Raw genomic sequence first — 15,000 nt, 5'->3', positions numbered from 1 at the left:
AGGTTGATTGCGATGTGGGTTAATGGCAGTTTAGGGGTTAATAGATTTATTAGGTAAATTGCGATGTGGGTTAATGGTGGATATGAGGTTAATAGTTTAGGTTAATTGCAATGTGGGTTAATGGCGGGTTAGGGGTTAATACATTTATTAGGTAGTTTGCGAAGTGGGTGAATGGCGGGTTAAGGGTTAATACATATATTAGGGAGATAACGATGTGGGTGAATGGTGGGTTAGAGGTTAATAGTTTAATTAGGCATATTGCGTTTTTGGGGATTGTCGGTTTAGGGGTTAATTCTTTTATTTTTAGTTGCGATGTGGGGAGATTGCGTATATAGGGGTTTTTAGGTGTCGGGTTTATTTTTGGGAGGTGTGTTAGACTTTTACAGGAAATGTAACTTTTTTTTTCTTAGGCGCCGGGTTTATGGGATTTCCCGATGTGAGAGGGGAAATTACAGGCAAAGCGCGTTTCAGCAGTTACTCTGAAGCCTGCGCCGCATATGTAATCTCACCCCATATATTTAAATTATTACACATTATATAGTAAACCAATAATAGTTTAAATTGTATTTCCCAGCTGTGATGCCTAGAAAGGATCCAGCCATTCTAAGCTAAATATTAGGTGTGGCTGGTGATGGCCAGCAGGGGGAAGTGGGGGGACCAATGCATGTCATTGGGACTCTAAACTATGGTACTAGGGCATCATTTTAAGGTGCTAGTGGTTATCTGGTGCCTATGTATTTGTCAAGCCCTGCTCTAGAGATTTTTACTATTTAAATACCAATGACTTAAAACGTTTAGTTTGTGTCCATTCAGAACTGGACAAAACAGGTGACCTAATTTAATGAGTGACCATGTCCAGCTCTGAAGTGGAAGTGTATTGATGCTATGGAGCATTATTTAGCTGTAACCACTTTGTGGACATTAAGCATAGTTTGAAGCACATAGTAATGCAATAATAAAATGCTCTTCAATATTAGAACATTGTACAATTAAAGGGACATTAAACCCAAATTTTTTCTTTCATGATCCAGATAGAGAATACAATTTTAAACAACATTCCAATTTACTTCTATTATCTAATTTGCTTAATTCTTTAGATATCCTTTGTTGAAGAAATAGCAATGCACATTGGTGAGCCAATCACACAAGGCATCTTTGTGCAGCCACCAATCAGCAGCTACTGAGCCTATCTAGATATGCTTTTCAGAAAAGTATATCAAGAAAATGAAGCAAATTAGATAATAGAAGTAAATTGGAATGTTTAAAATTATATTTTCTATCTGAATCATGAAAGAAAAAAATTGGGTTTAATGTCCCTTTAAGCTACAGAAACATAAGAGGCATGATGAGCAAGTTTAGGTAATATTAGAGGAATGTCACTTCACTTGAACACACTATCAGTTGGTATATCAATGCATGTTAGTACTTTTTGTAATTACTGTACTTTTTAGAATTCAATGGCAGCAATTTTTGCTACTATGTATCATATTGTTATAAACATTTCTGCAAACACTGCTGCCAGATGGCTAAAGACACGTGCATGCTCCTGAGCTCACCTAGGATTACTCTTAAGCAAAGGATACCAAGAGAACTACTAGTCAGTCAAAACTGAGAATAGAAGTAAATTGGAAAGTTGCTTAAAATGTTACACTCTATCCATTCCAGTTTTAATGTGTGTTAAGGGCGAGTTTGCCAACAAAGGACAAAAAACAAATTGATGCGGAAGATGCTATGGAACATTTTGCTACTTTTTATAATTATTGTAAGAATAAGACATAACTTTGCAACACAATAAGAAATATAAAGAATTACATTATCTTATTTATTTGGTTATATATGTGACCAGTATGTGTGTTTGAGTAAAATTAACATTTTGTTTTATTCTATAAACTACTGACAACATTTCTGCCAAATTCCAAATAAAAATATTGTCATTTACAGCATTTATTTGCAGAAAATGATAACTGGTGAAAATAACAAACATGATGCAGTGTTTTCAGACCTCAAATAATGCAAAGACAACAAGTTCATATTCATTTTAAACAGCACAATACTAATGGAGTTCAAAAATCAATATTTGGTGGAAAAACCCCGATTTTCGATCACATCTTTTATCTGCCTTGGCATTCTCCCCACCAGTCTTTCACATTGCTGTTGGGTGACTTTATGCAACTCCTGGCACAAAAATTCAGGCAGCTTGGCTTTGTTTTATTTCTTGTTACCTTCCATCTTTCTCTTGATCACATTTCAGAGGTTTTCAATGGTGTACAGGTCTGGAGATTGTCTGGCCATGACAGGGTCTTGATCTGGTTATCCTCCATCCACACCTTGATTGACCTGGCTTTGTGGCATTGAGCATTGTCCTGCTGGAAAAAAAACAATTCTCAGAGTTGGGGAACATTATCAGAGCAGAAGGAAGCAGGTTTTCTTCAAGGATAGCCATTACATGGATTGATTCATGCGTTTTTCACACAGACAGATCTACCCGATTCCAGCCTTGCTGAAGCACCCTCCTATAATCACAGATTCTCCACCAAATTTCATAGTGTGTGCGAGACACTGGGACTTGTAGGCCTCTCCAGGTCTCTGTCTAACCATTAGATGACCAGGTGTTGGGCAAAGCTGAAAATTGGACTCATCAGAGTAGATGACCTAGAATCAGGCAGCTTTATCTTTGTGAAGGATGCATGATTCAAGCAACATACAAGGTTATCCTGGAAGAAAACATGCTTCCTTCTGCTCTGACAATTGTTTTTTTTCCAGCCTGACAATGGTCCATGCCACACAGCCAGATCATTAAAGGTGTAGATGGAGGACCACTAGATTAAGACCCCAATTATGGCCAGCCCAATCTCCAAATCTGACCTGCATTAAAAATATCTGGAATGTGATCAAGAGGAAGATGGCTGGTCACAAGCCATCAAACAAAGCCAAGCTGCTTGAATTTTTGCTCCAGGAGTGGCATAAAGTCACCCAACATCAATGTGAAAGACTGGTGGAGAGCACGCCAAGGCGCATGAACGCTGTGATTGAAAATCAGGGTTATTCCACCAAATATTGATTTCTGAACTCTTGCCAAGTTAAAACGTTAGTTTTGTGTTGTTTAAAGATGAATATGAACTTGTTTTATTTTCATTAATCGAGGTCTGGAAACACTGCATCTTTTTCTGCAAATAAATATTTTAAATTACAATATTTTTATTTGGAATTTGGAAGAAATGTTGTCAGTAGTTTATAGAATAATACAAAAATATTCATTTTACTTTAACGCATACCTATGAATAGTAAACTGATAATTGCAGTGGTCTCTTAATTTGTTTCAGAGCTTTGTATATAGTATTACACCTTTTAAAAGTGCACTATATAAACACAGTAAACATGCTTTTTGTGCTTGCTAACAACGTAAGTTAAAGCTGTTTATTTTGATTTTGAAACTAGGCCTTAACGAATTGTAGTATAGTAGCATCAATAAAAAAATAGTTATAAAAATTGCTTTTTTTTGCAATCTCCTTTCTATAAATTGTTCTATAAATGTATTCTCAATAGCTAATGATAAGGTTATCACAATAATCATAAATATTTTTTTTTAATTTTTTTAAAGATACAGAATTTGTTCATTTTTGTGTTTTAACCACTGGCTGCATCCATTTTCCTGATTGTTGTCTTTTTTAATGCATATATTTTAGGGCTAATAAAACGATAAAATAGCTTAGTATGCTACAGAGTATAGCAATATAACTAAAATTTAAATTCTTCTCACTTTGTGGCTGAGAGTGTTTTCCACCTGACTCATCAAATGAAAGATTCATCAATTAATCCTCTGACAATAACAATATATACACAAAAATCAATCTAGGATTGATTTTTTTTTTTTAGCTAGAACATGAAAACCAAGCCCCGACTTATACGTAATGTGAAGTTTCTTCTCAGTTCGACCTTATTATTGAACATAACATCTGAAGAGTTGATATAATTATTTGTTCAGAGTTAACTACAAAAGTCTGATTGTTTGAGAATAGTATATGAGCAGTGGAGATGTTAGTAGTATCTGACTGAGCTAATAAAGTTGTCAGAACACTGATGATAGGAAACCCTTGAAGGAATCCAATAGAGAAAGACACATCCGTAAGACCCGATGCTGGACCACCCATAATATTTAACTCTGAGCTCAGTACTGAGTGAGATCAAAGGCATAAAGGGACAATGGGTTCTAAAAGAAATGCTGTACTGATATACAGATAGTGAGAATATGGTTAATAGCATAATTAAGTGCTCCATTTTTAAAATTCTCTTAAGTCCTCAGTGTGGGAGATTTACGTTTCAAATTAGCTTTCTTTATTTTTCATGTTAATCTGCTTTGTCATAGTACCTCTCTCGAAAGAAATTCACACAATATTCTATTCATTTTTCATTCGTTAGGTAAAAAAAAATAATAATAAAATAAACACTAAGGGAATTTTATACCTACTTGTTATATATATATATATATATATATATATATATATATATATATATATATATATATTAGTATTTTATTTAAAACAGCATTTCTCTATTATTGTAGTGTACTAATAATAATGTTTTTATATTCCTTTATATTTTGTAGATGATAAACCTGTATACTTTTAAGTGAATACAATGGTGATAAAATTGTGCTAATCTGTATTAAAATGTGTAAACTAAGCTAATTACCCATAACCTTCAAACATAAATAGTTCTGTTGATTTTGTTAGTGATAAGATTTCCCTAAAGCACTATTAACAAGTATAGGTTAAATTCTTAAAACATTTTCAGAGGTTGGGAATTTAAAAGGTTTGATCATATGTCTGTGATAAGTGAATAGTGTAATAAAATATGTCTATTTTTTTATTAAACTCAGTGATCTTAGAAGAAACTATTTAGTATAGGGCACAAAAGGCTTAAGACTCAACAACCTCAGTTTGTGTTTAAATCAAACATTTTAAAAATTCTAGAATTTATCTGTTTTTAAACTAATTATAAAATGTGCTTTACCTACAAAATAAATGGGATTTTTTAGTTTTATTAAAGGGTCAGTATACCCCAATTTTTGTTTATGTTTAAAAAGTTAGATAATCCTTGTATTACCCAATCCCCAGTTTTGCATAACCAACACAGTTATATTAATACACTTTTTACCTCTGTGATTACCTTGTATCTAAGCCTCTGCAAACTGCCCCTTTAGCTCAGTTCTTGTGAGAAATTTGCATTTTAGCCAATCAGTGCTGACTTATCAATAATTCCACATGAGTGAGCACAATGTTATCTCTATGGCATGTGAACTAACGCTGTCTAGCTGTGGAAAACTGTCAAAATGCACTGAGATAAGAGGCTACCTTCTAGGGCTTAGAATATTAGCATATGATCATACCTATGTTTATCTTTCAACAAAGAATACCAACAGAACAAAACAATGTTGATGATAAAAGTAATTTGAAAAGTTGTTTAAAATTGCATGTCCTATCTGAGTCATGAAAGTTTAATTTTGACTAGACTGTCAATCATATATATTTTTTTTAAATGCACTTGCTTTGTTTCTTTCTATGCTAGGAAAGTAAAAGCATGACGTAATGTTACTCTGAATATATTTGTGTTATAAGGATATTGTAAATAAATATGTTATTTTCTAAATTCAGTAATAAATAAAAGAAAATATATGCTTTTTTAAATAGAGGAATCATATTGTTTGCTGAGAACAATACAATTAGTATTAGATTTTCAGTGTTCCCCATAGCTATACATTTACTGTACTTTAGTTGAAGTCTTTAATATAATCTTTGCAGAAATATAAGACTTAAAAACAGACTTTCCAATGGTTTTCAAATAACTTCACTCTGAGCCTGCATGTCAAAAAATGTAACCTAACATTGAGACCCATCACAACCCAATTCCAGTCCATCAAAAAACATGTCATTTGTTGTTTGTGTGTATGTTTGTGTGTATATATATATATATATATATATATATATATATATATATATATATATATATATATATATATAATCTCCAAACTTTTTACCTTGTTGAAAACCTATTAAGACATGCTGAGAAACGTGATCATTTCATCAACATGAAAAAATGGTGCAGTTTAAAGCTTTTTATCAAGTTCACAAATTGTTTTAAAATGTTAAATAACTGCCAATGTCATTAAATGAGCTTCTTGTGGAAACCATATCAAACTGCAAACAATTAATTCATTTTTTGACTAATTTTCTCCTTTCTCATTGGCTTCTTATACTTTGCTATTTTATTGAGTTTGAGGGGAATCACTTTTTGCAAGTTTACACGACCCAAATGTAGAGAATCTAGGTGTTCATCATGCATGTTTGACTTCTAAATATATTCAGACCAAAAAAGTGCTTTGCTTGAAGTAGAGTTTTGTTCTAAAAAAATTGCAATATAACTACTAAAATGCACACTTTGTATGCTATAATTTGTAACAATATATAATCTTTAGTCGGCAGAGTCGTGCTGTAGAAGAGGATTCATGTTGCACATTCTTCCTTCATTGCACTGTGCTATTTAGGCCCCTGCAGGTGTTAATGGAATCTACATAGATAGATGAATAATAACTGTTACACCCAGGAACCAGAATTTATGCAGAAAACTTCTGTACAAGTTTGCCATTTATATGCATTATGATAAAGAATTCATTTTTCTGATTTAATAACTTTACAGGGTTGACCTAATTATTAAATGGAACCAGAAATATGACTATTGACATCTGTGGTCCTTTCTTAGAAAGTGTTGAGGGCATTTTATATTCTTTTAATGCTTATAAATTACCAGTTATGAATAGTAAGCGTACTGCGTGCAAAATGTGCTGCTGTAATACAATTTCAGTAGCTGTTAAGTCACCTAAAGTATTGCGTTACAAAGAAATAAGCATTTTTTTGTAATATCATAGTGGAATATTCAAATTCCATTTCTAATAGTAATACTAAAAAAATAATAATAATAATAATAATAATAGAAAGGTTAGTGAGAAACTGTGCTTAACACTTTCAGTACAAAAAGCAGTGTTTGTTGTATGCATTTAAATAGTGTTTATGTAGCAAGGTGCATTATGTCTTCTGTTTGTATAGAGCTTATTGGCTGAATACCGCAATATAAAATGTAAAGCACTTCAATGCGCATAAATAAAAAAAAAACGTTAATTTTTAACTAACCCCCCCATTTTGAAAGATTTTACTGTTCTGTAAGTATTAAAATAAAATAATATTTTAATACTGATTCTCCAAATAATACTTAAGGTTCATCCAATTAATAACTCTATCATGTCTTTTAGGATGTCAGAAGTGGCACCTGCAACTGCTTTTTCACTGATCAGTGCCTTTTGGCTCTCAATATGATTTTTTTTTTCTTATTCTTTCAGGTTAATAGATCAATAAAAACATCAGTTAAAAAAATACTTGATCATCCTAGATTAAAAAACAAAAAAACAAACCAACCTTTGTCTCTTTAGTTATTCACAGTTTAAGGTGTGATGTCTTGAAATGTTAAAAATGAACATGACAACTAGGTGTCTCATAAATAATTATAAATAGACATACACACAAACACGTATATATTTAACATTTTCTTACAAATGAGTATATAAAATGGACTTTAAATGGAGAAATCTACAGCGCCTTTTATTTGTAACCAGTGAAGGGACAGTGAAGACACAGAGACCTAATAATGTCCTTAAACAACAGAAAGAAAAAAATAGGAATCTGAAGTTTATAGTTCTTTTTTGATTTTTATTTCGCATGTGATTTTCTTTGTATATATGTGATTAGATTGTACAAACTGATAAATAGTTCAATTATATTTAATAATATATAAAGAATATGATTTGTGTAATGTGTGAGTATTCATGTAATGTGTATGAGTATTTATGTAATGTGTATGAGAAACCTAAAAATATGAGCTTCAAATTGCTATTAGACACTATTATGCTATTCAAAGGTAATATACCTTTGGAATTAACTTAATTTAAGACTAGAAAACAAATGTTTCAGAAGTAAAGAGATTTCTTATTCATGAAGTTAAAAGCAGGGAAACAAATCAATTAATAAAAATGTCCTTGCAATTGCCATAATACAGATTACATAGCTATGTCGTCTTTTTTACATAGATGTATGTTTTATATATATATTTATAGGTGTGTTGTGTGTGTGTGTGTGTATATATATATATATATATATATATATATATACACACACACACACACACACACACACACACACACACACACACACACACGACATAGCAGTGGGATATTTACCATGGTGTTTTTAGCCTTTGTCATACAATAGAAGTTCACTCAGTAGTTTAAGAAAACAGTATATCTAAATGTAATTTTACATAAAATACGTTAGTATACAAAAACTTCAGACATTTAAGTAAATTATTTAATTGCTTTTGCAAAAAAAACCCATAGAATTACTAAATACAAACAATATTCTATTACAGAATTTAATTTTAAGAAGGAAGATAACTATATCAACATCTACTGTAATGATTTACAGTTCATATAGATTATTTCACCATTTCTTATGGAGGGGTTGGTTGAAATGTATTTAATTGTTCCTGCTAAACACTCTTGCAAATATTATTATTTTTTGTATGCAATTTGCAAGCGCTTTCCTTTATCTAAGTTGTGTTTTAGGGAAAATTATATTCCTGAAGTGTTACATGATTATATGAAATACAGAAAAGTTTTTCATTTAATACAAAAGTTGAATGGATTATTTATGAGAGAAAAAAATGCATTCATTTCTTTTTCATTCAAGATAGAACAAATAATGTGAAACATGAGTCTAAAATAGTACATTTATTATGCTGCTTACATTACAGTTTTGTTTTCATTGTTGTTATTAACCTCAATGTGCTGCAGGCCTTGGAAATGTCTTTATAACTATCCTGCGGACAAATACCTGAAATAAAAATAGCAAATTTTATAGCAATGTTCTTTTATTTTAATAATTCATCCTATATTTTGACGTGATAAATGATGACATTACAACAAATTATTTTTAGGAGCAGCTTACATTTTATATTTTTAAAGTATTTGTTATGATACTAAATTTCAGTTTTACTTGGTATAAATGTTTTTACATTAAACCTTTTTTTATTTTAAATTAAGTGGACCAGCTAATGAGTTTTATTTAATAACTAACTATATGCCCCCTTTTTAGTGCTTAGTCATGTACATTGCAACGTTACCTAATATAAAGATAAATTTCAATAACATATAAGGAATATATACTATGCATGTAAAACTATTTTAAACTAAAAAAATACCCTTTCATTCCAATTAGTACGTAAAAAAACTAAAAACTTTCTCTGACTTAAAAATGTTGGTTACAACATTGGATCTTATTTATCTCATAGAAATGTTTATATTTTGTATACTTCCACTGTTTACAAGAATTTAAAAAAAGTTTACATAAATGTTTACATACCTTGTAACATATAACATTTTATAAAAAATGTATAACAAAAATATAGTCTTTCCATTGCATCCTTGTAAAGTTCCATACAAAAATAGTTATCTACAATTTTATTTATTAAATAGCTATTTTGCCTGTGTAGAAGATACAAAAATTATTTATTTATATATTTATTATTAAATGTTTTGCATCCAAGAGGTCTATTTTGTATGCTTATATAACTATATTTGAAAAATCAATCAAATTTAAAAAAAAAATGAAAATTATATATTATAGTAAAAGTAAAGTGAAAAATTATAATGGAGAGTGCCTTCCTGATTTCATTTTTTTTTTGTATGCAATACTTTTTAAATGCACCCCGGGAGTTGTACTCTGCAAGTGAGTGCTGGATCCCAGTCTATATATATAAAACACACTTGAATACCTCAAACAGGAAAATTAAATGATAGTACTTAGATTTGATGTTGATGTGCTACAAACTTTTTTAATCAGTGTGATATTTCTATGTTTATTGTAGCTAAATGTTTTCCTTATTTTTATTGCATAGTGTGTACAGTAATACAAACTCCGGTAATGAGAGGCTATCGTAGTCATCTGACAGAAAAGAGCATACCAATAAAGATGCTCCCACATTCACATTTCTATCACTTCATGCACTATGTAGCTGCTGAAATGCTATGCTTATTTTAATGTTTGTCTTAGGACACTGTTGCACAAACAAAGGCACACGAGGGATGACTGGCTATATATTATTTATACTCTAGTAACTGAGGGCATGATTATCTCAAATGCAGGTAAGGGAAATGAGGCAACATGTAAATTCTAAAAGGTCAACGGTAATGAGTGGAAATAAATAATTTATTTGTAGACTCTGCCTGCAACATTCATTTTTGTTTATGTTTTTTCTTGGTGGCTGTGGCGTATCTTCCTTCGCACATACACCGGTATCATTTCTAGAAGAATAATTGACAGCTTCTATTAAAAAATGTAGTATGTTGAGGAAGAAGTGTAGCAATAGTCTTGGTAAAACCTTTTTTTTTTTTTTTTTTTTTTTAATTACCAAATGAACATTTCCTGTAGAATAATAATGTGCAATTTTAGTTTAAATAAAGATATTATTTTTTTCTCCACATTAATGTTAGAAAGTGGCAACTACTGAAAAAATGTTAATTGGCTAATTATGAACATCTTTAAAAAAATGCATTTATTTTAGTTTCTCACGTGTAAAGATCAACATACTATTGACTAGATATTTTGCCACAGGCACTTCAGTTGAGATTCATTACCCAGGTGTATGGCTGCACCAAAGCAATGGCTTCATTTTCAGAAGCTCAGCAGAATCTTGAACTTTTTCTCAAAATCATTATATGATGGGGAGAGACCCCCTTAGCATGTTATGGGAATGTGTTAGCCCTTCTGTTTTAACCTTTGAAAACAATGGGTCAACATTGTGCTTCTATAGAATGAGCTCAACAATTTGTTTAACCCTACAGTATCTGTGCACTCTAGTGTCGCTCTCAAAAAGCCACTTCATATACATTTTCTGTATATAAATTGGTAGGCCAAGGCTTCATTTCTCAGTGCTTTCATTTTTTTGTAGTTGATAGCGAATTTCATAAGAGCAGTACTCTGTCATAGTCATGTTGTTTTGTTGTGTGCGTCTGTGTCTTTTAATCGCACTGGTGTTGCATCAGCATTATGTGCAGCTGGAGCTGGAAAATAGATTTAATGCAAATGTGGGATAATGTAGTTTTTTTTTCCAATCCAATATTCTGAATATATGTAAAACAGTGTAAAAGTTTTATTGAAGAATATGCCATGATTATAAAAAAGTGTATGGAGATATATATATGTGTGTGTGTGTGTGTGTATATATATATATATATATATGTGTGTGTGTGTGTGTGTGTGTGTGTATATATATATATATATGTGTGTGTGTGTGCGTGTGTGTGTGTGTGTGTATATATATATATATATGTGTGTGTGTGTGTGTATATATATATATATGTGTGTGTGTGTGTGTGTGTGTGTGTATGTGTGTATATATATATATATATGTGTGTGTATATATATATATATATGTGTGTGTGTGTGTGTGTGTGTGTGTGTATATATATATATATGTGTGTGTGTGTGTGTGTATATATATATATATGTGTGTGTGTGTGTGTGTGTGTGTATATATATATATATATAGAGAGAGAGAGAGAGAGAGAGTATCCTTCATATCACATTACTTAAAAATAAAAATGTCTTAATTTATGGGGCATGTTTATGTCTTTGCATTTCTCACTTTATTTCTGAAAGTTGTTTTCTAGTATATGGACTATTAGATATATTCTTTTTGTAGCTTGTGAATATTAAGGCTTCCTGTTTAAATAAAGTCTTAATGTGACACCTTAAAGGTAATCGCACCATCCTTACAAATGATAAACTTTTAAACTTTCCAACAAGCACATTTGATTTGCCTAACCTCTTATGTTATGTCCTAGAAGCGGTGATGCTGTTACTATCTCTTAAATAAATATAATGTATATTCACTGTATTTTTATTCCATGTATTATGTATGCATCATTTCTAGACTTTATCTCTGACAAGAACTAATATATCAAATTAAATAGTAAATTGTGTTCATTAGCCTGGTAACTACCCCAGTTTTACAATACTCTCAGCAGCATAATTACATTATAACTAACCTGTGATATTTGCTATCCACTCGTTACTTTTCTAGATACCCTTTAAGTTCTGCTTTTCTCATGAATTAATAACGATAAATTATATTTGTTCGCATACATTTTTTATGTGGCATTTTTTAAGTCATTTAATTTCTAAATTGCAATATTTCCAATAAAATAAATAAGTTTTTAGCCAGACATTCAGGTTTTTTTTTTTTTTCTAATTTATTTTTTTACTTATTACCGATTTATAAAGAGAAATAAAAATATTTGCACCTTTTAATATTATTTTTATTGCCACGCTACCAGTGAACTCCACTTGGAAATATCAGGAATAAAAAAAAAAATGCATGTCATGATCAAAACGCAGTGCCTGATGGCCTGAAGGTTGAAATAATTATCTCTGGTGGCCGTGCAGATCTCAATGTCAAAGCTGAGAACCACAGGGCAGCAAAATTTAAGCATGACAACTGGCATGAGCACAGACAACTGCTTTGGGCCCTTTATGACTGTTTGATAATGCATTTCTTTGTTGGAAATATTGTTTTTTGTCTTTTTTTTCCTTCTTTTTGTGGGTTTGAAAGTAACTACATGTGTCTAATCTCTCATTCGCCTTTATCATCCATTAAATTCCTCTGATATTTACAAACCGAAGCAACATTGCATGTGTTTGCCCTGATTTGTAAATGAGCAAATCTTTCTGCTAAACTGTAGATAGATGGCAGCATTCATACAGACTGGGAAAAGCAACTCTACACTGCGTGCTCTCTCCTGCTCTCTAAATAAACCTGTCACTTTATTATTTGACAAGATCTTCATTTTTATTCATTTTATTCGGGCCACGATGGGGGCATTTATGGCCATTTGCTTTACGAGGCTCTGGGCTGAGTTTGTACGCATTGTAAGCCGAGATCCATTATCCCGGTTACAAGTGCATACAATGCGACTGCGATGATGAGATACCAAAGTCAGTAAAGACCACATAAGCCACCCTTGATGAAAAGATAAATGAATGCATAAATAACGTTGTGCTCTGCTGTGTTTGCCGAGATCAAGGATAGATTTTGAAGGTTTTCAGAGATCAGATGTACAGAACCTAAAGAATCTCTCTTTACATTTAACATTCTATGTACAAAGACCAAGAACAGTTTAACCGGTGCTGTACAGGCCACTCCATTAATTAAAGTGTTAAGTACTGTCCAGGAATGATTAATATATGGAACAGGATATAAATTTAGACTGAGATCACATGCCAAAGAATTAAAAAAAAAAATAGATATTTTTTGATTAAAGTAATATAGTTTACAATTCAGGGAAAACTACAAGTTCACTCTCTACTTATTATTGTAAAAAGCTTACTGCAAGTTCTTACTAGCCCAGTACTAGTGTATATGGGTATAAATATGCACACATTCATTTATTTCTCATTTGTTTACATATGCACACATTCATTTATTTCTCATTTGTTTACATATGCACACATTCATTTTATTACAGTTTATATGAAAATATTTCTTTCTATTATAACATCATAACTATTGTAATTGCAGAATAAATAATGCTACTTTTTAAGGCATGGAAAGCATAACAAATGTATAATGAATATGAAATTCCTGCAATGTGTTTTTTTGTTCTCTTTAAAATAAAAAAGCATTCTAAATGTAAGCTAGCAAGTAACATATCTATGCAGCTGAAAGACAGACAGACATTGGGTTCTCAGAGACACATTTCCACAAACCTGGAAGAAGGTTAATCTAGTACAGGAACATATCTTTTTTTTTTTACGGATTACATTTTAACATATTCTGTTTTGTATAATGTGTTTAGTATTGGTGATGCCCTATGTATTGGGAAACACATTTATCTCATATTTGTGTGATATATGTCTCATATCCGGGGGTCAGAGATGCATGGAGGGGTTGTGCACCCACAGTAGGCAACCAGAGATCATTGATTTATAAAAAAACAAAAAAAAAAAAACATTTTGGGTAACATTACAAGTCGCATGGCAAATCTATTGTGCAAAGCTCATTACGTATTCGCCTCAAAAAGTGTACATGAAAATGCGAATATTTCATATTGCTAAAATGTTTTCGTAACGGAATATGTTCTATTTATTTATAAATACATATTTCTCTATATTTGAGATGATTTTTGGATTGATATATCTATTTATAGCGAGATATGTATTTGAATATATATATGTCTAGATATCTCAAGATCTATATGCGAATATCTCTTTGAAAAGCCCTCTTAGATATTGTTTAATGTGCATAAGATTTTAATGTGAAATCTTTTCATTATTTCCTTAGTTAAACATATCTCTATACATATAAATCCATATTTCTCTATGTATGTGTATGTATGTCAATGTAAAATCCCTTTGTCTGCTTTTTTTTCCCCGAACACCCAAGAGCTTTAATTCCTTATAACTTTTGTGTGCAATACTTTTTTAAAAATACCTTTTATTAGACAGTGTTAATATGAGTGTAACTGTACTTTGTAATGTATTTTTGAAGAGTTTCATGAAACTTTTATGTTGTGGAAAACTGTTAACTACAGCTCTTCGAGCGCAGAAAGGATTGTTAGCAATTTTTCAAGACTTGTAATACCTGCACAATGGAAATTTTGTTGCGAAAAGACCATATCGTGCACGGAATACCCATACAGCACGATTTGTAATCTTGCCCTATGAGAGTGGGGAGGCATCATGCAATAGCAGTAACCCTTAAAATGTTCTGCTGCCCTAGGCACAGGCCTTTTTGGCCCTTAAATTTTATAAATAGGGCAAACATTTAACAAGTACAATGCTGACCTTATTCAGATCCAGCACTTATAAACAGTTTCAGGGTTGTGTATAATTTCAA

General features: G+C 31.4%; 1 protein-coding gene across 1 annotated transcript in view; it reads left to right on the top strand.

Annotated features, from left to right (window-relative positions):
• The window catches only part of FAM172A (family with sequence similarity 172 member A), a 1,196,638-nt gene that overhangs the window by 401,878 nt on the left and 779,760 nt on the right, over positions 1 to 15,000 (top strand). The window lies entirely within an intron of this gene.

This window comes from Bombina bombina, chromosome 2, assembly GCF_027579735.1.
Source record: "Bombina bombina isolate aBomBom1 chromosome 2, aBomBom1.pri, whole genome shotgun sequence".
Lineage (NCBI taxonomy): Eukaryota > Metazoa > Chordata > Amphibia > Anura > Bombinatoridae > Bombina > Bombina bombina.
This window is presented reverse-complemented; position numbering and strand designations above follow the sequence as displayed.